This window comes from Urocitellus parryii, chromosome 11 (genome assembly GCF_045843805.1).
Source record: "Urocitellus parryii isolate mUroPar1 chromosome 11, mUroPar1.hap1, whole genome shotgun sequence".
NCBI classification, from domain to species: Eukaryota; Metazoa; Chordata; class Mammalia; order Rodentia; family Sciuridae; genus Urocitellus; species Urocitellus parryii.
The window spans coordinates 44395414-44422124 of NC_135541.1; the positions used below are offsets into that span (position 1 = coordinate 44395414).

Below are 26711 nucleotides of genomic sequence, written 5' to 3' on the forward strand. Positions count from 1 at the left end.
ATAGCTTCCTTTGTGGTTCAGTGTTGAGTCTCTCTGTTTTATGGTTGTTTTACAAGAGTTTTAAGTCCAAGGAGTGTAAATTTGCAACAAGCTTGGTAAACACTGGAGGAACCCATCAGCAGCTAGTAATTCAATCAGCAGGTCTGAGGGGTGTAGATCAGTGGTAGAGTATCTGCCTGCATATATGAGGCCCAGATCTAAACCCCAGCAGAGAGAGAGAGAGAGAGAGAGAGAGAGAGAGAGAGAAGGGAGGGAGGGAGGGAGGGAGGAAAAAGGTTATGGGGAGAAAATGTGATCAGCAGTAAAATACCCCTCTTACAATGCTCTATCCAAAGAAGATGCACGCAGATTACTTGGAGGCAGATATTCAGGTCTTTTTATTTGGTAGAGCAGTGGGCTTTCCAACCACAACCTGCTTTCATATGAAATTTGCTTGCTTTTGATGGAGGTGACTCTTGGAGGCCCACTAACTTAGCCTCCTTGGGACAGGATGAAAAAGAAGGAGGTCAAAGCAGAAGTCTCTAGGCTCAGGAATGCATGGTCCAGATACCCCAGTCCTGTTGGCCCCAACTTTTGAGGCACACGAGAAGTCAAGGTGTGTGTGCACAGGTGCAGTAGTGGTGCTGGTTGCAAATGACATGAGCAGGCCAGGTGGCCAGGCTGGTTTGCAGTCTGAGCCAGAAGCTAGAGCCTCAGGGGGCTCCAGCAGCAGCAAGTGAACCTCCACAAAGGAGGAGAAGGAAAAAATTATGCATCAAAATCTTTAAGCCAGACATAGTGGTGCATGCCTGTAATTCCAGTGACTCTGGTGGCTGAGACAGGAGGCTCTCCAGTTGGAGGCCAGCCTGAGCAACTTAGCAATACCCTGTGTCAAAATAAAAACCCAGATGCAGTTGCAAACGTAAAAAAATACAACTACTATGGAAAATGATAAGGAAATTTCTCAAAAAAAAAAAAACTAAAACTAAAAGCTGAATTATCTTATGACCCAACAACTCTACTTCTAGATATATATCCAGAGCAGGACTTCAAGGGTATTTTTACACACTCATAATGACTGCAGCATTATTCACCATAGCCAAGATGTGAAAGAAACAGAAAAGCCCATCTATGGATGGATGAATGAAGATGTGGTACATCTGTACAAAGGAATATTCCACAGCCTTTTCCAAGGAGATGCTGATACCTGCTACATCACAGATGAGCCCCAGGGATATTATGGAAGTGAAATGTCAGTCACAAGAAAACTAATATTCTATGATTCCACTCACATGGGATATCTAGAATAGTCTGAATAATAAAAACAGGAAGTTGGCATTACTGGAGAGTGGGGCATAGTTGTGTTTAACAGGCAGAGTTTCAATTTGGCAAAATAAAAATTCGGTGGCTCCAGATATCATGGTGCATGCCTGTAATCCCACCAACTCAGGAGGCTGAGCCAAGTTTGAGGCCAGCTTCAGTAATGTAGCAAAGCTCTAGGCAATTAAAGAGACTATCTTAAAAAAGAAAAAAAAAAAAAAGGCAGCGTCTGTGCTAGCTCAGTAGTATAGCACTGACCTTTCATGCAGAATCTTATATTCCATCTCCAGCCCACAAAAATAAATAAAATCATCAGTACTTGGAGGAATTACACAAAAATATAAATAGCATAAGTGTAGAAAGGATGGACCATTTAGAATTTTAGATAATATTACTATCTACTTCTGTAAATTTGGGCAAGTAATTTTCATGATTTTTTTATTTCTTCACCTATAACATGGCAGATAATGGCACAGGAGACTTTAGTGAGGGTGAAATGATGTGTGTATAAAAAGCACCCCAGTGTTTACCATGAAGGGAAGGCTCAGCTGACAGCACCTTCTGACTTCCTGGGTCCTCCCCAGGCTGTCTCCAATGAAGAAACAGCCCACGGGTTCAATAGTAGCAGATTGGCTTACAAATAATATTCAATGGCATTCAAGGTCTTGCTTTTTAGTCTACAAGGCCAGTAAGCAAAAATTATGTGTGGCTGGGCTCAGGGGTGCACACCTGTAATCCCAGCAGCTTGGAAGGCTGAGGCAGGAGGATCACAGGCAGGCCTCAGTGACTTAGCAAGACCTAAGCATCTTAGTGAGAATGTCTCAAAATAAAAGTAAAAAGTGCTGGGTGTTGCTCAGTGGTAAAGCACCCCTAGGTTCAATTCCCAGTAACTCAACCCCCTAAATAAATTATGGATGAGAAATGGAAAGTTTGGCTTTTATCTTATGTCCCAGGGTGGAGCCATTTGCATGTGTGCAGGCTAAGTGGATGTTCTACCACTGTAACTCTCCCAGCCACTGTGTATACCTTTTTTTTAAAAAAAAAAAAAAAAAAAAAAAAAGAAGGGCATTGTAATTAAACCATAATTTGCTAAGCTCTGAAGGTAACAGTAAGTATGAGTCTCCACACACTTCACCCCACAACTTCACAGAGAGGTTGGCATACCCAGTTGCCTCAATGTTCAGCCTGGAGGGAGATCAGGATACTTGCTTATAGATCATGCTCACAGAGTAACACAAGAATCCTTCCTTGCCCTTTAGATTTGCTGGTTGCTGGGCATACAGGGTGTCCCTTGGCTTGTGGAGCTATCACTCCAAGCAACCCCACCTTGACATACTCTTGTGTATCTTTCAAGGACACCAGTGATTGGCTTAAGGACAATTAATCTAGGATGACCTCATCTCAATTAACTGAATCACACCAACTTTCAATGTTTCCTTGAGATTCCAAGGGACTTAAGAGTTGGGAGGAGGGATACTATTTTATCTATAACCACCCACCCCTTTAACTTTCACAGAGGATGACTAGAGATGTGTGAAGAGTGGCTTTGTCAGCATTTTGTCACCTCCCACAGCCTGTAGGTCCCTAAGCCATATTATTCTTCAGAATACCCAGCGGGGAGACTGAGGCAGGAGGCTCACAAACTGAGGCCAGTTTCAGCAACTTAAATAAAATAAAAAAGAACTGGAGGTGTAGCTCAGTCAGAGAATCCCATAGTTCAATCCATAGTATTGGAGGGGGAGGAATCCAGCCCCCATTTTGAGACCCTGGACTTACTACCTATGTGGCAAAAGGGACTTTGCAAACTTGACCAAATTATCTTTTGGACATGAGAAGATGATACTGAATCATCTGCATAGGTTCTAAATGCAATTGCAAGTATCCTTATGAGAGGGACAGAGTTCCTGCCTCTGGGAAGAATAGCCTTGGGGTGACAAGGGTAAACAGCAGTTACTTGGCACCTGACCAAAATCCAAGGGATGCCAGCAGCCACCTGAAGCTGGAAGAGTAAGAACACATTCTCCCTGAAGCCTGTAATAGTGATTTCAGTCACATGATAGTGATGCTGCACTTCTGGCCCTCAAACCTGAGAGTCAATTTCTATCTTCAATTTTATTAATTTCTTATAGTGGCCTTAGAAACCTAATCATCTACTTAACAATGTCACACTCGATATTGAAGATGTTACTATGAGAAGCAGGCTGAGCAGTATGCAGGACATTTGTTTTTTAAAACTTCCCATAAGAAGTTTTTTACAAGTGTGTGGGAATTCTGTAAAACTGTCAAGGCAAAGTGGAAAGATAATGGGGCAACTCTGACTAAGGGTCTCATCTTCCCAACTGTTTACCAGGACCAAATGCCTTAACCCTTGGTGGTTTCTCATCAGGAGTGGGGCTGCAACTTCAACGGTAGAGGGATTTTCTCGCATGGGCAAGATCCAGGCTTCAACCACCAGTACTGCAAACAACAAAATCACAACTATTGAAAAGACAGGGAAGAGAGTTGATCTGTATGGAGTTAAGCAGTAAAATTCAAAAACTATTCAACTACATACAGTAAGGACAAAGTACGTTGGAAAAGGTAAAACTTTTAATAGCAAATTGAGTATATTCAAATGGAAAAAGCACATTCGCTACAGAATGATAAAATTATGAAATATTCTTCCCCATTCAATCAGCATTTGCAATTTTTCTTTCTAATACACCCTGCCACCTTTCTCCTATACATTTCTATTACTTTCCCCATCTGTTCCATGCACAGATTCCTTCCTCCCTGCTCAATAATACAGAATCTTCACCCTAGGTAAACTACAATGACCATCATTAAATGTTTAAAATATGCCCTTTAACCTTCCTAACATCTGGGTAATACCACTCCTTTCCCTTCAACCCCAAATGAAGACGTTATCTCCCACTCTTCTAGTCATGTTGTATTCCTCGATTTTCTGTATCTGCTGGGGTGAGGAGAGTGTAAGTTGCAGCTACCTATGTTGTTTTCTCCAATAATTCTTTCAAAGTGGGTACACAAGAAATAAACTTCCTAAATTCTTCCATATCAAAAAATATCTTTGTTTGACCCTGGAAATCAAATGCCAATTTGGCTGGATACAGGATTCAAGGGTGAAAGCCTTTCTCCTGAGGCACTTTTATGATGTTGCTCCATTGACTTCTTGTATCCAGGGTGCCCAGTGATAAATCGGCTGTCAGTCGGATTCTTGTGCCTCTGTAGGTGATTTCTTTTTTCTCTCTAGAAGCCTTTAGGATTTTCTCTTTTTCACTGCAATTCAAAAACTTCACCAAGTTGTGCCTAGGAGTGAGTCTGTTTTTGTCAATCACGCTGGGGATTCGGTGAGCACTCACTATTGCAATTCCTGGAAAATTTTATTCAATTATTTCCTGCAGTATGTCCTCTGCTTCATTCTCTTCACTGTCTTTTTCTGGGATTCCTATCAAACAAATGTTGGCACTTCTGCATCTGTCCTCCCTCTCCCTTAGCATTTCTTTATTATCTGCTTGGCCATCTGTATGGTATCCTTAGACAATTCTTCCATTTCATCATCTAGATTGCAAAGTCTTTCTTCAAGGATGTCTATTCTACTCCTCAAGGTCATCTGTTGAATTGTTAGTTTCCAAGATATGTGGAAGGCATTTTTTTTTTCAATCTCTTCTTCCATCTCTCTGAAGATTCTGATCACAGTTTTTCTACAGTTTCTTTGGTTCCTGGATTAGGTCTGCGACTTTGGATGTGTGTGTTGGAACAGTCTTCCATGTAAAAAACCATCCTTCTCCTCAGTCGGAATCATATTCCCAATTGAAAGTGATAATCTTTTCATAATCTCCCTCCATTTCCATTACAGTTGTCTCAGGAACATGGCCTTTCTCACATAATTTTGGGAAATATCTGCTCTCCTCCTCATCCTCCCACCACTCATCCTCCCACCACTCTTCTTCCTCAGAGGTATCAAAATTCACCTGCAAGGCCTCTTCTCCCTCCTCTTCGATGGCACAGGCCCCTTCTTCCTCTTCTGCCCTCATGCAAAAGATGTCAGCCTTGTGGGTCTCTCCTGTCACCTCAAAGGTAGGGATTCCTTTATCCTTCCACTCTGAAAACTCTTCCTCTGGGGTCTCTAAGCTCTTCACTTCTGGCCTAGAGACTTTCACCTCTTTGATGAATAAGCAATGGAAGCTATCACTTGCTGTTCCTCTAGCTTCCTGTTTTGAATTTACTACAGAGTTACCCTGAAAGTCAAAAGAAAAGTTTTGTAAGTTGTATGGCTCTTACAGAATTAAAATTTTCACTTCGCTCTCTAAATTTACTATGACTACCACTTTGACAATGAGCAAGTACTGGGAGAACTGCTTCAACCTTTCTTCCTTTATTGTGGTGCTGAGGATCAAACCCAGGGCCTTGTAGAAATGACATGTTTGTGAAGGCCTAATCCCCAAGCAAGGCAAGTTTGTCTCTGATTATTCCAAAATTCATACCTGCTTTAGTAGTATTGGCAACAAATATTCATGATGTCTTTATGCCTACCTTGGTCCTTCTATATCCCTATCCCTGAACATATTTTAAATAACCACTTACATGTCTGTTTATTGCATTGTAACCAAGCACAGTGGCACATGCCTAAAATCCTAGTAGCTCAGGAGACTGAGGCAAGAGGATGTGAGTTCAGTGCCAGCCTCAGCAAAAGCTGAGGGCTAAGCAACTCATCGAGACCCTACATACGCTTTAGACATAACCTTATACATTAATATGCTTACCCCATATCCTCCTCCTAGATTTGGTTTTTCCTTCTGTCGGAGCGCAGGGTTCAGTAATTCTCCTAAGACAGGTTTTTGGCTGGTAAATTGTCGTAAACTATGCAGGTCTGAAAATCTATTCATCTCACCATCACATTTAAATGCTAATTGGACCCCACACAGAAACTGGGGTCCAAAGCCATTTTCTCTCAAAATGTTGAAGATGTCGCCCCACTGCTTACTGACTTCCAAGGTGGCTGATGCCAGAGGGTCTGCAGCCAGGGTGAGCACGGCTCCTTCATCCATCAGAGTTCCTTCTTTTGATGCTTTGACGGTCTTCCCTTTGTTACTGAGGCCCTGGTGGTTTTCTTTCTCCATTGCTTTTACTGCTCCACCCTCCCTATGCTTTCTCTTCTCTTTGTCGGGCAGTCTTATGTGGTGACTGCCATTTCTACATGTGTCGTCGTACATATCTGAGGCTTCTGCCATCCCCCCAATGGCTTGGTAACTTTGGGGCTCATTCTGGGATAATTCCTTCCCTTGATTGCTAGTGGACATCTTGGCTTTGTCCCATTTACAACTCGGCCCCGGCCCATATATTTCCCCCTTTCTAAAAGTTAAGTTTTCAGTACACTCAGTGTATTTAGAATTACTTTCTTCTTGTTCCTCAAACGCTGTTTTTTGTGAAGCTAAATCTTTCGCTTCCTGCCACTCTTCCCTGCTACCATCATGCTCTGTATCTTTTGTTTCAGATATCTTACTTTTTACCAGGATTTCATTTAGTTCTTTTCTCAGGGCTTCCCTCATCTCAAAAAACATCACATTCTGCATTCCCAATAAGAACGTAAATTTCTCCACAATATTTCTTGATAAATGATCTTTGTACTTGAAATCTAACATCCGAGGTAGCTCCTCATCAGTTCCTCTTAGCTGATTTCTTTTGACACACGTGGTTTGTTCTAGTTCCTTTTCAAGTCTAGACATTTTTGACTGTACAGTCGACATTGTGCCTATATTGTCCAGATTGTTTTCCCTTTTAAAGAGTAATTTTGGTTCTTGCACTCTGGCTAGGCTCCAGGAATCTAGAATCCTCAAAAAACTCTCATCTGAAATATAAGGAAATGAAAACATTATTTACCAATGAATTTCACTAAGAAACTCAGTAATATGAACTTGATGAAGTATGTGTACTCCACAAAAATTAGTAGAGGACAACTAATGAGATCGGCATAAGAACACTAGAATGAGAAAAGTCAGTAATCACAATTTGTGCATGATCATTAAAACCCATTGACATGCTGTGTGTGGTGGATGTACTATAAATACAGTTACTCAGGAAGCTGGGTAACTTGAGGCTCCTCAGGAACTTGAAGATCATAAGTTTAAGGTCAGCCTGAGCAGTTTTGCAAGAACCTGTCTCAAAAATATAAAAAGTGTAGGGGATGTAGCTCAGTGGCACAGTACATGTGTAGCATACATAAGGCCCTAGGTTCATTCCCCAGCACAGGAAGAAAACAGATGAGCCTGACAGCTGATAAAACAAACATTTTTAAACAATTTGCAACAGCAATTTATGAAAGTCTAAGGTAACCTGGAATCCTACACAAAACCAAGGAAGAGAAGTCTCTTTGATTACACAGATTGATAATGTAAGTTAGGCATGGCACATACATGCAGTGGAACATCACCCTGCCTTAAAGGAAATTCTGACATCCAATACAACATAGAGAAACCTTGAATACAATCTAAGTTACGCAGACCAGACCTAAGAAATAGTCATTTTGACCTAGGCTCTCATTTTAGTCGTAGACATCAAGTGATTGCTAGGGGCTAGGGGACAAAGGGAATGTGGAGTTGCTGGACAAACCTAAAAAAGACAAACTAGTTGAAAAAAATCACCTTTTTAATGAAATAAAATAAGGACAACCCAGCACCAAGAGTGGTACACAAATAGAAGCAGCCCTAACAATCCACAATGTGGAGCCTTGTACAGGACTTGAATCCTCAACACACAGGCCAGAGAGGGGCCTTCTCTAGCTTAGACTAACAGAACTCACTATATGCAACATGTGTGCCTTGTGTGGACACTAAAAGGAATAGATCAATTTTTTTATGTGAGGCTCAGTTTTTAAAAATTGTCTTCATTTTGATAAAGTGTCAGGCTTAAAAAACTTATTTAAAAAATCAATTGAAAAAAAACAACAGTCTGTAGGTGTGGCTTGTGACAGCCATACACTTCTGGACTTATCAGAATGTTCTACATGCTTCATAATATTGTTTATTCTTCAGAATAGATTAATTATAAAGCAGCAGAGATTTTGGATGGACAGAGTATTAACTGATATCAAGGAATATTAATTTCACTAGCTGGAGAATAGAATTGTTTAGGAATATTTAGCTCAATGGCAGAGGGCTTGCCCAGCTCCTGAGAGGCCCTGGGGTCAATCCTCAGCACCACATAAAAATTAAAAGCATTGTGTCCATCTACAACAACAACAACAAAAGAATATCTTGTAGGGCCCAGTGACATGAACCTACTACTCCAGAGTCAGCAAGTTCCAAGTTCCAGGCAGGTCTCAGTAATTTAGTGATCAAGCACTCCTGGGTTCAATCCCCAGCACTCAAAAAAGAAAACCCAAACAGGGTTTTGAATACTGAGGTTGTTGTGACTAGAAAACAATGCCCTTTGATAAGACAATGGTTGATACAATGACTGTTTGTATACATCATGTAATTCTATAGAATATCTTCCTATATAATATCTATGATACACCAAATATATAGATAAAACTTGCACATTATTTTCTATACACGTAGTTTGAGCACTCCATAAAAAAATCCTAAATCTGAGATGCTCCAAAATGCAGAGTTTATTGAGCATCAACTTTAAACCAGTAAAAACATTCACATTATTAAATTTTGTCATCTCATTTTATACATACATAGACACGCACGTTTTATTCCAAACTCTGAAAAAATTCTGACATTCTGCTCCCCTCCAAATTTAAGATAAATAATATGAAATCTGTGTATATATTTATATACAAACAAATGACTATGGCAGTGGGGCATGCCTGTAATCCCAGTTGAAGCTCAGGCAGGAGGGCTGAAGGTTCAAGGCCAGCCTCATTAGCTCAGCCTCAGCAACTCAGTGAGACCAGTTCTAAAAAAAAAAAAATAAAAGGGGGGTGGGGGCTGGGGATGTAGTTTGGTGCTAAAAGGCACCTGGGTTCAATTCTCAGATAAAAAAAGTGGCAGACAAAATACAAAGTGGTAGGGATGTGGTTCAGTGGTTAAGCACCTCTGGGTTTGGGTTCAATTTCTGGTACCAAAAATAAGTTTCCTGGAGCCAGGTTTTTGTCAAAAACCTCATTTTTTTGGTACCAAGCCTCTAGGGTTCCTAAGGCCCTGAGTTCAATCCTCTAAACTCACTCCCCCAAATAACACACAAAACCCCACATCCCTGTATTTGAAAGCCCCTACAGCCCTTACTGGGGCAAAAGCTCGCCCTTGCTGCATTTAGAGGGACCCCAGGCATTGTTAGATCTTGGGGTCAATAACCTGGCAAAGGCCCTGTCACCCAAGACTCAGTTTTTAGGGTCATGTGTCCTGCAAAAGCCACAGGTACCATGAGAAAAAAACTGGAAATTACCCACATACCCACTGCTGACTTGGAACAAAGGCACCAAAATGTCCATGGAAGAGTGCACAGCAAGGAGAAGAGATCTGTAGAGACTAAAAGGTTCTCAAGGACCTGGCCTCAGAAACAGAACAAAAACCCAAGTAGCAAGAAAGGAGAAAATCATAAGAAAAATATGAAGTCATCAAAATATGTCAAAGGTCCCTGACCCAAGGAAGGAGACTCATTAACTAGAACTGAAGTTGGCACCCTACCTTATTCTCTAACCCTGCACCCCATAAGTAATAGCCCACCAAACTGAGTGCCTACTGAGGCCAGAGCCTATATTAAATGAAGTTCATGAAATTGTCAGGAAAAAAAGGCCTACTTTGAAGTCTTTTACTTTAATGACAATGCAAATAGCAATAAACATATGAAAAGAGGGAGGCCCTAAGCCAAAGAAATGAAAATCAACAACATTTACTTTTCCCTTCCTTAAAACTAGGGGGACAGGCTGGGCTTGTGGCTCTGTGCTAGAGCACTTGTGTGTGGCTTTGGGCCTTGGGTTCCATTCTCAGCACTGCATATATGAAAATAAAGGTCCATCAACATCTAAAAAAAATCTAGGGAGAATTCACCTACCCACCAGCCCTAAGGCCCCAGGCCTGAGAATTGTTAACTGTCTCAGTTCTTCCTAAGCATACTGCCTCCTATTTCATAGTATTAAGAAAATGAGCTTAAAAATAAAGCTCAATTTTCAGTCACTTAGGTCTATAAAGCTAACCCCTTTTAAAGGCTATCATCAGGACCTGACCAGAAATTTTGCTTCAGCCTGTTTTACCTTGCTTTCTAGGGACTCTCCACCCAGAGTGCCTATAGGTAGAATTCAGAGTAGCTAGAATCTTGGGAGGGAAAATGATCACTGGTCACGTTTACTTTCATTAATTCAAGTGGAATTTATATTTAATAGTTGTAAATTTGGTATCTTGACTGAGTTTTTATAGGTGGTTAGAATATCTTTATGTGGTGCTGAGGATGGAAGCCCAGTGCTTCCTGCTCTCCCTTGGAGTCACAATCCCAGACCCAAGGAAAACTCCTTTCACATTATTTTGGCAAACAGCTTGGCATTGACCCCTGGGGGAGGGCTCCTTTACTGAGTCACATCCTCAGCTCCCACTGCCCACCTTTTTTTAAGGGGTGAGGGGGACCCAAGGGATTGAACTCAGGGGCACTCAACCACTGAGCTACATTCCCAGCACTATTTTGTGTTTTAGAGACAGGGTGTCACCAAGTTGCTTAGTGCTTCACCTTTGCTGAGGCTGGCTTTGAACTCAGGAGCCTCCTCTCTCAGCCTCCCCAGATGCTGGGATTACTGGTGTGCTCCACTGTGCCCTGCCCCTTTCATTTTTTGAGACAGGATCTCACTAAATGTCTGAGGCTGGCCTCAAACTTTTGATTCCCTTGCATCAGCCTTCCAAATCCCAAGGATTACAGTGTGCCGCTGAGCTGGGCACTGAATTTCTAGTCTAGAACTCCTGAGATTGTAAAGGGTCACTTCACTTGATTCACTCTAAGATACCCTTCTCCACAGCTGCCTCCCCCACCCTGCAGACCTGCCCACCACTGTCCACTCCCCAAACCCTTGGCCAAGCCTCAGAAACTCACCCACTTGCGTGCCTCTGCCAGGAACAGACCAGTTTCAGAGCACGATGTGGTCTACTGTCAGCAGTCTCTATCTAGAAGTCAAGTCCATGATATTCAAGTCAAGATTCAAGGTTGACTACGAAGGAAATCACCATCTTATCAACAGGGAAAAGAGCAGTGACTTGTCTAGTTCTGTTTCCTTAAAAAGATAGGAGCCAGGAGTGGTGGAGCATGCCTGTAATCCCAGAGGCACAGAAGGCTGAGGCAGGAGGATGGAGAGTTCAAAGCCAGCCTCAGCAATAGCGAGGGCTAAGCAGCTCAGGGAAACCTTGTCTCAAAATATAAAATTGGGTTGGGGATAGTCGGGTGCCCCCGGGTTCAATCCCCAGTGCAAAAAAAAAAAAACAAAAAACAAAAAGTACACGTTCCCCTGTGGGCAAAGGAGAAGATGGTAAACCAGGCGCCTGCTCCACAGCTCTGACTGTTACACTGCTCCTGAAAAAGACACTATTAAGTTCTCACCTCCCACCGCATCATCTTTTTACAGATAGAACCTGTATAGACCTCTTCACATGCTGCATTTTCTTCTCAGGGTCCTGCTAGTTTACTACCCCCACTTTGAAAATAGAGATTTTTAAAATGCTGTTTCCTAGCACCCCACAACCCAAATGGAAAGAAGCAGGGCAAGAGGCGAGGGAGCCCAACAGCTGTGGGGCCTGCTCCAGGGCCAGGCTTACCTGAGAGGAGATTGCTACCTCAGTGCTATGCAGTGAACAAAGGTGAGAGACTGTCTCAGCCAAGGCTATTTCACTGCTCACCTCTTCCTTGGCTCCTCCCCTCCTGAGGATTTTGAGATTTTAGGCCCAACCCCCTCGGAATCTTCATTCCCTCCCCTGGATCCCATCCCACCCAAAGCCCCTCCCTAGAGTCTCTCCCTAAGCCTGCCACTGAGCTCTCCACCCCACCTATCCTGCCTGCAGACATGTGTCTTGGCAAAGGCACCTGTTCCCGTGGCTGCACACCTGTAGTCCCAGCGACTCCGGAGGCCAAGGTAGGAAGATGGTGAGTTTTAGGCCAGCTTAGGGATTCAGTGAGACCCTGTCAATAAATAAATAAATAGGCCAGGGGATGGAGCTCAGTGGTAAAGTGCCCCTTGGTTCAATCTCTGGTACCAATAAAATAAAAAAAAATTTAAAAAGCACCTCCCAGTGCCTAATGCTCACACCCTCAGGATTTCTGTCTTCTTTAATCCCACAGTTCATCCATTCCTAAATCCACTTCCATCCCTCTCCTTTGCACCAACTCTGAGCAAGCCCATCTTCCCTCTGATCACTGAAATAACCCCCAACCCCCAACTGGTCTGGCTTCCCCTCAGCCCCTCTACAAAGACTAAGGCAGCCTCTCAGGTTTAATCAGCCTGTTTATGGTGCACCTCCCATACAGCCAGCTGGCTGGTGGGTAGGCTGCCTTTGGGGTGATGGCTCCTTAGAGCAGAGATCTTCGAATTGCAGTGTGCTGTCTGTGGGGCACACTGACCCCTCCAGAAGAAAGGACCTGAATAGCTTTGTAAATTGGTGCTTTGACTATATCCCTGGTGGCTTTGAAACTTTTTTTTTTCTTTTCCCCAGTCTTCATCTCCCTGATCTTCTCCTCCCTGATCTCTTTTTCCTAATTTCTTCCTTATTTTCTCACCCCTGATCTTCTTTTCCTTGAAATTCTCTTATCTTCTCTTCCCTAATCCCCCACCTCCTTCCTGATCTCTCCTCCCTAATCTCCTTTTCTCTGAATCCCCTCTGTAAAAGCCTCCTGTTCCTGCTGATGGGCAGAAGCATAGCCTTTGGGACAGCAGCCCCCTATGTTTCTCCTTTGCTGGTAAAGCAATCAACCTTCTTCCTTTTTCTCAGAACTGAATCTTTGTTATTGGATTGGCATCAACAGGGACAAGGACTGAGCTTTTGGCAACAGTTTTTTGAATAGTTTGTCCATTAAAACCTTTGTTTTGCCAGGCACAGTGACAGAGGCTTGTAATTCCAATGGCTCAGGAGGATCAAGAGTTCTAGGCCAGCTGGGCCTGGTCTCCCACATGCCTGTCATCCTGGAGGCTAAGAAGGCTGACACAGGAGCATCAAGAGTTCCAAGCCAGTGTCAGCAATAGCGAGGCCCTAAACAATTTAACGAGACCTATGTCTAAATAAAATTTTAAAAACGTTCTGCAGATGGGGCTCAGTGTTTGAGTGCCCCTAGGTCCAATTCCCAGAAACAAAAGAAAAAAAAAAAAAAGAAAGAAAGAAAAAACAGAAGAAATATTTTGGTTTGGTGTATATTGCAACCCTAGAAAGAGTCCAGGGTTTTCCCCTCTTATGTTTTCCGATTGCTTCTTCATGTTTCCCATGAAATTATCAGTACAGTGAATCCAACCTGACAGGATGGGACACATTATTCTGTTTTTCTAGATCATTGAGTTGCACATCAAGTCTGGAGGACTCCCCAACCATTTAACCTGCTTGTGAATCCACAATTTTCCCAGCTCTGTGATCATCAGTGATTTCAAATTCCTTGATGCTATACCTCATCATCACAGAAACCAGGCAAAAACCTCTGATCAAGCCCAAAAAGAACCTGATGTTGGGACCTGGAGGTGCAGCTCAGTGCTAGAGCATATGCTTAGCATGTGTAAGGCCCTGAATTCACCCAAGCACCAAAATGGATATAACTAACTAAATAAATAAATAAATGATTTTTTTTTTTAAATTAAAAACAGGACGGGAGTTGTGGCTCAGAGGGAAAGTGCTTCCTATCACATGAAAGGCCTTGGGTTCGATCTTCAGCAACACATAAAAATAAATAAATAAAATAAAGGAAATGTGTCCAACTACAACAGGAAAGGAAAAAAAACGTAGTGTTTGCTTTTCAACTTAGCATCATTGATTTTTTTTTTTTTTTTTTTTTTGGTACTAGGGGTTGATACCAAGTGTACTTTACTACTGAGCTATATCCTCAGTCTTTTTTATTTTTACTTTTTCTTTTGACACAGGGTCTTTCCAAATTCCCCAGGCTGACCTCAAACTTGGGGCTCTCTTGCCTCGCCTTTGAGATCCTGATGTGACAGAAGGTTCGGCCCATGTCCCCAAAGATGATACACTTTTGAGAAAAAGGAAAAAGAAGTTTGGTTGCTTTGGAAGCAAAAGACAAACCCAGGGGACTCTTGTCCCAGAGGATTCTGCCCATCAAGGGGAGCAGGGGCTTTTAAAGAGGTGATTCAGGCTCTGGGGCTGGGGCTCAGTGGTAGAGTGCTTACCTAGCATGCCTGAGGCACTGGGTTCCATCCTCAGCACAGCATAAGAATAAATAAATAAAATAAAGATGTTGTGTCTGTCAGGTTGGAGGCAGTGACTTAGAACAAAGCAGCAGGCTCAGGAAAGAAACAATCAGGAGACCAGGGAAACTCCTGTCAATCAGTGGGACCCCTGGCCAATCCTGGAGCATAGCCAGCTCCCCCAACCAACTCCAGTGGGACAAGGGACACTGAAAACATCATTTCCTGTCCCAAGCCCTTCCCTTCCTGCTATAAGCCCAAAAATGTCCAGTCCTGTCAAGCTCCCAGGCTGTTTCTCCTCAGACCCTTCTCCTGTCCACTCTGTGGGTCTGATGAGTTCCACCTGGGAGTGATATCTTGAATAAATTCTCATTCAGTGGCCTTTTAAAATCTGCCAACTTTAGTAGCTGCTCGCCTTGCCTGATGTCACAGTGTCCATCTATAACTGAAAAAAAAAGATTAAAAAAAAAGAAAAGAGGTGATTCAAAGTCTACATTCCAAGTCTTCTGTCTGGAATTGTAATCCACTAAAACTTGGGAGACAGTAATTTCTGAGATCTTCTGGTGCCATCCCCAAAGTCTGGATTACTTTGTTCCTGTGGTGGGTGTGTGCTCAGGGACAGAAAACTGTCCAGGAATCCTGTTTCCCCTGAGATTAGGGAGGATGATGAGATTAGGGAGGAGCAGGGAGAGAAAGAAAACATGTATGTCCATTTAAAAATAAATCAAGTTGGGCTGGGGATGTGGCTCAAGCGGTAGCGCGCTCGCCTGGCATGCCTGCAGCCCGGGTTCGATCCTCAGCACCACATACCAACAAAGATGTTGTGTCCACCGAGAACTAAAAAATAAATATTAAAAATTCTCTCTCTCTCTCTCTCCTCTCTCACTCTCTCTTTAAAAAAATAAAAAAATAAATAAAAATAAAAAAAAAATAACCAAACCATCAATGGACCACTGTTACACTAGGATTACAGTTGTGAGTTACACACTGGCTGATTGATAATCTTATAACCATCAGCCTGAGCAGGGCGTGGAGTGCACACCTATCATCCCAATAAGGCTTGGGAAGCTGAGGCAGAAGGATTGCAAATTCAAGGCCAGTCTCAGCAATTTAGCAAGGCTCTAAGCCATTTAATGAGAACCTATCTCAAAAGAAAAAAGGATTGGGGATGTGGCTCAGTGCTTAAGCACCCCTGGGTATAGACCACAGGGGTAAAGCACCTTGAATTCCATCCCCAGTACCAAAAAAAAAAAAAAAAAAAAAAAAGAAAGAAAGAAAGAAAGAAAGAAAGAAAGAAAGAAAGAAAGAAAGAAAGAAAGAAAGAAAAGAAAAGAACATCAGCTGGGACATTCATGAAAACCATTATTTAGGCTTGGAAGATGAAGAGTTGTTACTTTTTTTATGTTTTTACTTTTAGTTGTTAATGGACCTTTATTTTATTTATTTATATGCGGGGCTGAGAATCGATCCCAGTGTCCCACACATGCTAGGCAAGCACTCTGTTATTGAGCCACAATGCCAGCCCCAAGTTGTTACTTTTTAATGGTAAGACAATATTTTAAAATTAACTACATTTGAGAACATTTACAATATTCATCAAACTTAATCAGAGCTATTCCATTTACAGTTTTGTTTTACATCTTAATAGGAAAGAATCAAAATTATTCAGGTCAAAATGAAATTATCAAAAATATAAGACTGGACTGGTCTTGGAGGTACACACCTGTAATCCCAGCAGTTGGGAGGCTGAGGCAGAAGGATCCTGAGTTCAAAGGCAGCCTCAGCAAAAATGAGGCACTAAGCAACTCAGTGAGACCCTGTGTCTAAATGAAATACAAAATAGGGCTGGGGATTTGGCCTAGTGGTCCAGTGCCCCTGAGTTCAATCCCCAGTATCCCCGGACTCCTGCAAAAATACTCCATAAGATTCTCAGGTAAGATAGTGGAGGCTGCCTGTGATCTCAGCAACTGGGGAGGCTGAGGCAGGTAGATTATGAGTTCAAAGTCAGCCTGAGCAATTTAGCTAGGCCTTAAGCAACTTATTCAGATCCTGTCTTTAAAACAAAACAAAACTACCCCCTAGGTGCCCAGTGGTAAAAACCTCATCTACCATGGGGGAAGATGCCCCTGGTTTCATCCCTAGCACCCAAACAAGCAGGAAAGCCAACCTCAATTATCTGTCGACATACAAACACCAATTATTTATCTGTTCTTTTCTTTTTCTGTTTGTTTGTTTGTTTGATTGCTTTGTTGTTGTTAATGTGCTGAGCTTTGAATCCAGGACCTCATGGCATGGTAGACAAAAGCTCTGACACTGAGCCTAACCCTTTTAAAATTTAATTTAAAATTTTTGCAGGACTGGAAATTTAACCCTGGGCCTCACATATGCTAAACAAGTAAGTGCTCTACTGTGGAGTTACATCCCCAGCCCACAGCAGAATATTTGGCATAAAGATCTTTGGCTGCAAGAAATGGCATTTGATTTGCTTCACATGTGGAAATGTCTGTTTGTGTTGGCATGGTTCTCGAATTTCTTTTGCAAGAACCATGTAGCATATAGTTGCCTGTGGTTTTATAACTGGGGTTGCACGGAGAGTTGCCTCTCACTTCAATTTCAAAGAAAGCACATAACTGATTACTATAGTAATGAACACACACAGAGATAAACCACTGCTCAGGATTTCTGAGGCCAACAGGATAAACCTGAAGAGTTTAGCCAAGATTTAGGATTAAAAGACCTCAAGAGATTTATAGCATGAAGTGAACTGGGAGTTGGAGAACTGAGCCATAAACCGGATGTGGTGGTTAGTTCTAGCTTACATAGTATCTTCACCAAAGAATAGTACATTTTATTTATTTATTTGTAATATTTATTTATCTTTTAGTTGTAGTTGCACACAATACCTTTATTTATATGTGGAGCTGAGGATGGAATCCAGGCCCTCGCACATACTAGGCAAGCTCTCTACCATTGAGCCACAACTCCAGCCCCAAGAACAGTACATTTTATTTTATTTTATTGGATGCATACTTTTTGTTTATATGATTGCAATCATGTGTTAACAGAGAAAAAAATAAGTTGGAAATTTCTGCACATCATCCACTACAGAAGCCCCAATCCACTGATCCCTGCCATTTCCATCAGGTACACAGGCAAACAGGCCTCCATCCCCAGAGTGAAGCACGTGGCATCACTATCCCAGAATTTATACTACAGATAACACATATACTTTTACTACAGATACTACATACTTATACTATGATACTACAGAGCAATAGTAACAAGAACATCATGGTATTGGCACCAAAACGGACTGGTAGACCAATGGTACAGAATAGAGGACACAGAAACTACCCCACAAAACTACAATTATATTAGTAGACAAGGGTGCCAAGAACATGCATTGGAGAAAAAGATAGGCTCTTCTACAAATGGTGCTTGGAAAACTGAAAATCCATATGCAACAAAATGAAATTAAAGCCCTATCTCTCACCATGCACAAAACCCAACTCATAATAGATTGATGACTTAGGAATACAAACAGAGTCCCTAAGTCTAATAGAAGAAAAAGTAGGCCCTAATCTCCTTCATGTGGGATTAGGCCCCAACTTCCTTAATAAGACTCCTGTGGCACAAGAATGAAAATCAAGAAGCAATAAATGGGATGGACTTCTGGGTTTTGTTCTCAGGACTAAAAGGCTCAGGGGTCACTCCAGGTAAACTGGACTAACTGGGCTTTGCAAAATAACCACACAGGAGACACAAATACCTTTTTCTTTGGGGTCGCTGTGATGCCTCCTCAGACCTTAAAGGTCCACAGGAAGAGAGAGAGAGAGCACGCACTGACCCCTTTCATTGAGGAGAAGCTATTCAAGTGAGGCAAGGGGTCAGGATTCAGGAGGCTGAGTCTATCTTCTTGATGTCCACTGTCAGCAGGTTGACTGACATCTGGGTAGGCCACACCCAAGGGCCAGTAAGAGAAGGGGACACACACAAGGCACTTCCATGGAAGATTCTATCCTAAACAGGGCAAGGGATTATATTACAAAGGAACAGGTGAGTGTAGCTTCATTCATGGGGCTGTAGCAAGACACACCCATGCACAAGACACCATCCCCCAAACCCAAGAAGGGTGGGGAAAGCTCTGCCACATTTCTGTGACTGAGCACCACAGCACCCAGCTTGGGAGTGTGACTCAGTCACGTTCAAGGTTGGTCTCCCACAATGGACTCAAACTAAAAAGTTTCTTCTCAGCAAAAGAAACAATCTGTGAGGGGAATAGACAGCCTACATCTTGGGAGCAAATCTTTACCCCTCACACATCAGATAGAGCACTAATCACTGGGGTATATAAAGAACTCAAAAAGCTAGACACCAAAGATAAATAAATAAATAAATAAATAAATAAATAAATAAATAACCCAATCAATAAATGGGCCAAGGACCAGAGGGAGACTTCTCAGAAGATGATGTTCTGTTGAGGGCCGCGAATCAAGTCAAGGTGGCACCTGGCAGTTTGCCAGGAGGAATGGTTTGTGAGGCAACACCAGAGAGCCATTAAGATGGTGGAGATTCCTTATTGGCTGATTGCTGTATCTGGATGATGCTAATTGAGTCAAGCTGTGTGTAATCAGTTAGGTATATATACCGCTGTTGTTCCGTAATAAAGCAGTTCCCGTTTCAACCTTCAAGTTGCTTGTCACCTCCTGGTTACTTTGCCGAGCCAGACTGCGGCAATGTTCAATCAATCAAGAAACACATGAAAAAATGTTCATCATCAATAGCAATTAGAGAAATGCAAATCAAAACCACTCTAAGACTTCACCTCTCTCCAGTCAGAATGGCAGCTATTATGCATACAAACAATAATAAGTGTTGACGAGGGTGTGGGGGAAAAGCACACTCCTACACTGCTGGTGGGACTGCAAATGGTGCAGCCAATATGGAAAGCAGTATGGAGATTCCTTGGAAAACTTGGAATGGAACCACCATATGACTCAGCTATCCTTCTCCTTGGTCTACACCCAAAAGACTTGAAAACAGTATACTACAGGGACACAGCCACATCAATGTGTATAGCAGCACAATTCACAATAGCTAAATTGTAGAACCAACCTAGATGCCCTTCTATAGATGAATGGATAAAAAACATGTGGCATATATACACAATGGAATATTACTCAGCAATAAAAGAGAATAAAATCATGGCATTTTCAGGTAAAAGGGTGAAATTAGAGAAGATAATGCTAAGTGAAGTTAGCCAATCCCAAGAAACCAAATGTGGAATGTTTTCTTTGATATAAGGAGGCTGATTCATAGTGGGATAGGGAGAGGGAACATGGGAGGGAAATCTGAATAAGAGTTTTTGGAATTCATAAGAGGGTTCAGAGCCAGGTGCCTAGGTCCACACCTGTAATCCCAGCAGTTCAAAAGCCTGCATTAGGAGGATTGTGTGTTCAATTTCGTGAAGCCCTGTCTCAAAATAAAATATAAAGAAAAGGGCTGGATATGTAGCTCATTGGTTAAATGCTCCCGGCTTCAATCCCCAGTACCAAACAAACAAATAAAACAAAAAGGGCTGCGGATATAGCTCAGCTGCTTCAGTGCTTGCCTCACATGAACAAGGCCATGGGTTTAATCCCTAGCTCCACAGAAAAAAAAAAAAAAAAAAAGAGGGTGCTGAGTGTAGAGGAACATGGCATTTTGCACAGATACGGCTGCTGCACACCCACAACTACTTACCTCTTCCTCAGCATTGGTGCCAAGGTGGTGGCTCTGCTTGCAGCCCTATGGATGCCAGGACTCAAGTAGGAACTAGGAAAAACTGGTGGGGTGGATCACTAAGGACCCTGTGGCACCATCTGCACTTGTCTTGGGTCTAGAAGCCTCCTCTTTTTCCAGTGCTTGAGGCCAGAAATTCTACAGAGACCCACCTCTTCTCACCCTGACTCTGCAGCCCAAATAGAACAAGATTAGAGATTTCCTTTGGGGGCTTGGTACTATTCCAGCCTAGAGGACAGGTCCTTATGAGGAAATCTTTCTCTAAACAAGAGGCTTCTGTCGAGATGAATGGCTGTTCCCTCCTGTCTTTCTGGGGCTGGAGTCAGCTCAGGGGCAGGATATGTGTTTAGCACTCAGGTAGACCTGAGTTGAATCCCCAGCACACCCCACCCAGACACCCACAGTCTTTCCAGTTTCTTGTCTGTCATCACAATTTCTGGGGGTCCCTCTTCTGGATTTAGGAAGGGAGATCAAGCAATGTCTTTTGAACAAGATTTCCATCTTTACAGCCATATGTAAAATCAGGTAAATGGAAAATCTGCACCATCTTCTGGTCAGGATGATGTGACATTTTCTGTAGACTTCAGGTTCTTCAATTATTGGTTGCAGGGTTTCCTCTGCTTTTCTAGTTGCTAAATCTGAGGTTCTTTATAATTTGGTGTGTGTGTGTGTGTCTGTATCTGTGTGTGTGTGTGTGTCTATGTCTGTGTGTGTGCGTGTGCGTGTGTGTGTACGAGCACTGTCAATGAAGAATCACCTGAGGAAGTAGGTTAAGCCCAGGGGAACTCTACCACTGAGCTGCAACCCACTTTTAATTTATTTATTTTGAGAAAAGGTCCCTATACATTGCTGAGCCTGGCCTTGAACCTGCAATCCTCCTGCCTTAGCTTCCTGAGTTGCTGGAATTACAGGTGTGGGCCTTCACGCTAGGCAAGATTCTGATGTCTAAATGTGCACCTGCCCCTATCCAGGATGCTAAAAGGAACTGTATATGGAACACACTTTGAGAAAAAAAAAAAGATACCATTAGGGCTGAGGGTGTAGATCACTGGTAGAGTGGTAGAAGGCTTGCCTATCCTGCCCAAGATCCTGGGTTTAATTCCCAGCAACAAAATCAATCAATAAACAAATAACCATCCCAAAACAACAACCACAAAACAATGCTATGGAGGCCAAACCTTCATTGCTTAAAAGGGCAAATCTGACTGAAACTCCCCACATGAAGACACCTCAGTGACCCCGTCATGCTGCAGGGGTGAACTGCAGGCTCCTCATGAGGACCCGCTTCTCACATCTCATGCTGGAGGCACATATGACTTTGGGTGGTTTGTGGAACCTGCTCTTCTCCAATGCTGCTCTTTTCCAGGGACACCATGTGGAAGCACACCCCCATCACTTCTCTGGCCACCTGGTTAACTCCTACTGCTCTGCAGCCTCTGCAGGTGACTCCCCTGACCCTTGCTCCATAGGCATGCTCCCTGGCCCTGCTTCTTTGTATTCCAGCCTCCTCTCTAATAGCACTGTCTTCCTCTCCTGCAATCCCTGTTTCCCATCTGCCTCCCCAGATGACTCAGCAAGCTGAGCCCAGGAAATGGTCTTACTCAGTTTTGTATCTTTTGAAATTGACACATCGTCAACCTGTAATAAATTACTTAAGGCAGGAAAAAATTGCGTTGTACCTCCTATATGTTTTTAGTTTTTTTAGGGGGGAGCACTGAGGATTGAATCCAGGGAAACTTTACCACTGAGCCACCTCCCCAGGCCTTTTTATTCTGAGACAGGGTCTTTTGCCAAGTTGCTCATGGCCTCAGTAAGTTGCTGAGGCTGGCCTGGAAGTTGTGATTCTACCTCCTCAGCCTCCCCAAATGTGAAGGTTACAGGCATGGGCCACCAAACCCGGAATTGAGTCTCTATTTTGTTTTTGTTTTTTTTTTTTGGGGGGGGGGTGTGGAGGAGGATGGTAGTACTGGGGATTAAACTCAGGGGCACTAGGCCACAGAGCCAAGTCCCCAGCCCTATTTTGTGTTTTAGAGACAGGATTTCACAGAGCTGCTTCATGCTTGGCTCTTGCTGAGACTGGGCTTTGAACTTGTAATTCTCCTGTCTCAACCTCCCAGGGATTAGAGCCATGCCCCATGGTGCCCCACATGAGTCTCTTGATTTTAAAGATTATTTTTAACTACTGTTCAATTGTTAGTATTGCGGAGGGGGGGCACTTTACCAATGAGCTACATCCCCAGTCTCTTCTCTTTCTCCCTCTCCTCCTCTCCCCCTCCTCATCCTTCTCTACCTCTCCCTCCTCCTCCTCAGTGCACCTACAATTGCACTTAGTGCTATAAATTCACCATAAAATAAAAAGTTCTTTCAGATCTTGGAAGAGGACAGGAGAAGGGTGGGGATGGGGACACCTGAGTTCTGAAATCCATGCCCAAGCCCTGAAGTCTCGGCGGAAGGCGGCGGCGGAGGCTGGGGCAGGGCATGATGGAGCCTACTGCACTGTGAGAGCGCAGGGGCCGCGGGTCGGCCATGCCCTGGCGGCACTCACATGGTCGCCAGCGGCTCCAAAGCTCGGGGCCTTTGGCCCTTCACCTCTACGACAGGGGGCGGCGGCCCGGAGGCAGCGGGCAGTGAACAAGCTTTGGTGGGGCCTCGAGGCCGCCCGGTGCCCCCTTCGTATTCCCGCGCCGCGGCTCCCTGTTCCATGACGAGGACGGGGATCTGGCTCATGAAGAGACAATCGTCACCAAGAATGGGCAGAAGCGGGCCAAACTGAGGCGGGTGCATAAGAATCTGATTCCTCAGGGCTTCGTGAAGCTATTCCCGCCCCCCCATGTGGATTTCCCTGTGATTCTCTACGAGGTGTGGGCCTGGGAGATGGCATACACAAACACTGTCTGCCTCAGCAAGAAACTCCCAGACTTGAGGTGAGGTTTCCATTGAGGAGCCCAGAATAAACCTGAATAAACTCCACTGGCCCAGAACCTTTGCCTGTGAGCAGGGCAGTCCCTCGGTTTAACTGTATATTGGTTTGTGTGTGGACAGGAGGTGGTTAGTGACTGGTGAAGGCTAATGGCAGATTTAACAGCCCACCCTCCCCAGCCACCCCTGCAAGAAACATGGCAGGGCATATGCCAGGCAGGAATGCCTGGTTCCTGGTTCCTTGCCTGGCCTGCTTCCTTCCAAGCTTTCCCAGGGCCAAGCCCTGCTAGATGCTACAGCACTTTACAAATAAAGTCTGCCTTCTTCCAGCCCCTGGGCTAGGGGTGCTTTACACAAAAGAGAACTTCCTGTCCCCTCACTTTCCGTACCCCCTACTTGGAGCATTTCAGCCATTTGCTACCTCGATTCCTCCTGTATTGGACAGAGGCTGGGGGCAGCACCAGCCTGATTCTTCCCACCTACCTGCCATTTATTCCCACTTTCAGATGGACAGTTTGCTGGCAGTTAATAGAAATGGGGACTGTTGTGAGAGGCTTCTCCCTTCACCCAGGGCTGGAATGATCCTTACCCACTGCAATTAATTGTTTATCCTTCCCCTATTTGAGAGAGTGCAGGCCACGGTCAGGATGGGCTGTGGATGCCTGTGCATATGGGGAGTTGCCCCAAGCCACCCATTCTTTGTGTCAGCTCCCCACACCACTTGGGAGGGAACTGTCTACTACCCTGTGGAAAGGAACAACACACTAGGGCTGGTGTGAATAGCTATAAGGAGCCCACCACCCTTCCCCTACAGTATCCTCACCCCTTCAGTATCATTTAAGGGAAAGTACTGGATCCCCTTGGTAGACACAAAAAGGAAGGGTTTATGTTTTACATAAAAGGAATACTTAAAATGTGAAGGTTTGTAAATAGTCTAGTCTATGATGATGTTGGGACAGAATCTGATTTCTATATAGAAATTACTTTTTTTAAAATTCTTATTGTGCAAAAATCTGTGCTTCTAGAGTGTGGAAAATGGCTTGGGGAGGGTGGTCCCCAGCATAGGAAGACTGTTGTGTTACTTGTTCAATTTCAATAAAATTATTTGTAGATCCTGCAAAAAAAAAAAAAAAGGACCTGAAGTCTCACGTTTGTATCCTAGTGCTCAGTGTCAAGGGCCCAACAAACGGATCCAAATGGCTAAAGGAGAAATGGAGACTGGAAGGCAATGGAACCCCACACATATGAAGATCATGTCCACCTTCCTGTATGGTCTGTTAACCACCTGCCTGGGGGTCGTGGGTCCCCAACATCATGAGGCTTGGTGGCCGGGCGCGGGGCTCCGGGGCATTCCTTTCTCCTCTCCGTGTACTTTTATTGCCCGGGTTGCTGCCCTCCCTCTCCCCTCCTTTCCAGTTCCCTTTGAGGACTCAGCTAAAAGCACTTTTTGTTCTCCAGCTGGAGGGTTATACTCCAGAGACCCAGAATCGCAGCGCCCCCACGCGGCCGAATGAAGCGTCTCTGGCTGCAGCTGGAGGTCTTGGAGAAGTTTGTGGAGATTTGTGGCCCCTGTCTGGCCTCTCCTCTACCCTGTGAAGATGCTTGAACTGGCACAAAGGAACCAAAGACCTTGAGTTCTGACACCCTCAGTTCTGCATTTCTTCTCCCAAAGGCCCACCTCCTCATATCTGATTGGATAGAAAATACTGTTTAGCATACATGAGCCCCTGGGTTCAATGCCCAGTACTGGGGGAAAAAAAAATCCATCTGCCTTAAACAGAGTGGCTAGCTTGTTGGGCTTTCTGGATAGGTGGGGGCCATATGTTGTTCCTGCTGCTAATAAATGTTGATATAGTTGGCAGACTCAATGTGAAGCTTGCTCACCAGTGTGACATACCTTATCTAGGAAGGCCATGACTAGGGTTTACCTGTGTTCCTATCTGCTTCTATAATTGATGTCCACTGGCACTTCTCAAAAAGAACCTGGCAATTGTGAAAGGCCACAGACTGAAAGGGCAATGGGGGCGTAATATACTCAAACTTCAGTGATCATCAGAAAACAGATTTCTGTTTGTTTGTGTTTTTTTGGTACTGGAGATTGAACTCAGGGGCACTCGACCACTGTGCCAATCCACAGCCCTATTTTGTATTTTATTTAATAATTTTTTTTTAAAGAGGAGAGAGAGAGAGAGAGAAAGAGAGAGAGAGAGAGAGAGAGAGAGAGAGAGAGAGAGAGAGAGAGAGAGAATTTTGATATTTATTTTTTAGTTTTCGGCAGACACAACATCTTTGTTTTGTATGTGGTGCTGAGGATCGAACCCCGGGCCGCACACATGCCAGGCGAGTGCTCTACCGCTTGAGCCACATCCCCAGCCCAATAATTTTTTTTTTTTTAAGTTTTCGGTGGACACAACATCTTTTGTTTGTATGTGGTGCTGAGGATCGAACCCCGGGCCGCACGCATGCCAGGCGAGCTCGCTACTGCTTGAGCCACATCCCCAGCCCAGAATGCAGATTTCTGGGTCCCATTCTAGAGGTTCTGACCTAGTTGTTCCAAAGTAGAACATACATGTACCTGTCTCCCAATGATACTATGATGGTGGTCCATGCTATGCCTGGAGAACTGTTGTCAGTGCTCAGGGATAGTGCTCAAAAAGGCCTATGGTGAGAGAGCTCAGCTTGTCCTGGCATGTATTTTGTGAGACAAGAGTTAACCTATTGCTGGAGACTTCCATGGAAATGAAATCATGGAGGGCCCCACAACTATGCTGTGTTTGGACATTGCCCCAAGTGCCTGAGAAGCCACCTGATTAGTATCTAAGGGTATTTAGGATCCCTGGGTGGAGGGATGGCAGAGGCCAGGTCTCCAGCTCTCTGCTCTGGGGTTCTGGGGAGGTAGAAGCAGCAATCAGAGCTGCCCTACAGCTTTGCATACTAGAGGGGCAGGGATTGAATGGGGGTTGGATATAAGAATACACAATACTTCCATGCTTACCTAAGGCAAGGCCATTCCTCAGGGGGTCTGCTCAAGGTTCTATGATGTTGTGGGATCAGTTAGTTTGATGTGTCAACTTGGAGGGTGTTTTTGGATGAGATTTTCCTTTAAATCAATGGACTTCTATTGCCTTCCATAATGTGGATGGTGCTTCTCCAACCAGTTGAAGGCCTGAATAGTACAAAAAGAGTAGTTTGGCCAGTTGCAGTGGGCCACATCTGTAATCCTAGTGATTTGGGGGGCAGAGGCATGAGGATTGCAAGTTCAAGTACAGCCTCAGCAACTTAGTGAGGACCTGAGCAACTTACTCCACTTAGTAAAACCCTGAATCAAATTTGCTCTCCTCCTCGTAAACATAGTCTCACTATTCTGGTTGACTTTAGTAGTTAAATATAA

The 26711-nt window shown here is 43.8% G+C and overlaps 1 pseudogene; it reads left to right on the forward strand.

Annotated features, from left to right (window-relative positions):
* The first annotated feature begins 22946 nt into the window (after positions 1 to 22946).
* Positions 22947 to 24926, forward strand: LOC144249258 (tumor suppressor candidate 2 pseudogene; annotated as a pseudogene).
* The last annotated feature ends 1785 nt before the right edge of the window (positions 24927 to 26711 follow it).